We start from the raw sequence: 1,706 nt of genomic DNA, 5'->3' as shown, positions 1-1,706 counted from the left end.
TCGACAAAAAGGAAAGAGTTAGAACCACTTCGACAAACGGGCCTGGAAAGATAGTTTAGAGTCTGAAAGAATTCGGATAATGTTTCATTGAGATTGATTCGGTTATCCGGATGGGTTATCTGGATTTAGCCCACCTCAATAGTTCAGCACTCAGCAGTGCACGGGGCGGGGTTAACTAACTTGACTCGTCGTGACTGAGGAATTATGACGTCACGGCACTGCGGTATTAAGCGCTCGTCAAATTCTTGGGCATAACAAAGAGGTTATATAAATATATTACTAGAGCTCGCAGCAGTGACGTCACTCGTACTCTACTACTAAATATAACCTCTTTGGGGCATAATATTATTATTATAATAATAATAAATTAAATCATAGAGTCATAATTGGTAGTGGTGGGCAGTTAGATTCCCGATTATTGAAACCTAGAAATCGTAGGAATTTGATCGACTCCGAATCTAATTACTAATTACTTTCAATGATGTGATTTCTCCCAGGGTTTTTTTCTGTTTTTGTTTTTGTTTTTTTGTTGTTGTTTTTTTGTTTTACAAAGATTTTTACGGAACTTGCAACACTATTAGGTAATACATTGTATAACGTGTTTGTACGTTTTTTTCGTTTTAGTATGAATTTTACGGCATTTGCAACGCAATAAGGTCATATACGTGCCGAAGAATAGATGTGTTATTAGAAAGTAACATACACAAAAAAGAAGAAGGAGAGAAAAGGACGATAGATGGTTGACAGGAAAGAAGGAGCAAACCACACCAGAGCACCCGCCAACCACCCACACGGTACGGCGGTATCAAGCGCTCGTCAAATTCTTGTTCATAACAAAGAGGTTATATAAATATATTACTAGAGCTCGCAGCAGTGACATCACTCGTACTCCGGTATAAAATATAACCTCTTTGGGGTATAATAATAAATGAAAACAACAGCCACGACAACAGAAGCACCACCACCACCGCCAACAACAACAACAACAACAACCACAACAGCACCAACAACAACACCAACAACGACAACAACAACAGCACCACCACCAACAACAACAACACCACCACCAACAACAAAAACAACAAATTACAACAATAACAATAACCAACAACAACAACAACAATACCAACAACGACAACAACAACAGCACCACCACCAACAACCAACAACCAACAACAACAACAACAACAGCATCACCACCACCACCAATAACAACAACAACAGCAACAACATCAAAAACTTACCGGACAAAAGACTCGTGTCCACCACGACACCCCCTCCTCCGCCTCCATCACGGTCCCCGCCATCTTCCACAACTAACGGAATCGAACCCGAGACAGTGCGGTCAACGGGCGTCCACACAAACCACTACACCACCACCAGAGAACTCGCTGAGATAAAGGTCGTAATATGTGCACACAACTTCCCAAAGTCTTATTTATTTGTTTGTTCGTTTCAGTAAGAGTTTTACGGCACTTCCAACACAATTAGGTCATGTAAGTGCCGAAGACAAGAGGGGAGATAAAGACGATAGATGTTTGATAGGACGAAAGAAGCAAACCACATCAGAGCACCCGCCAACCACCCACATTTTTTGTTCGTTTGTTTGCTTGTTTGTTTCTTTGTTTGAGAATTGAGAAGAACATGAATTGACACAATAACGGTCATTTAGTGCTGGGGAAAAGTAAGACTGACAGACAGAAACG

The sequence above is a fragment of the Aplysia californica genome, unplaced genomic scaffold (genome assembly GCF_000002075.1).
Source record: "Aplysia californica isolate F4 #8 unplaced genomic scaffold, AplCal3.0 scaffold00802, whole genome shotgun sequence".
NCBI lineage: Eukaryota > Metazoa > Mollusca > Gastropoda > Aplysiida > Aplysiidae > Aplysia > Aplysia californica.
This window is presented reverse-complemented; position numbering follows the sequence as displayed.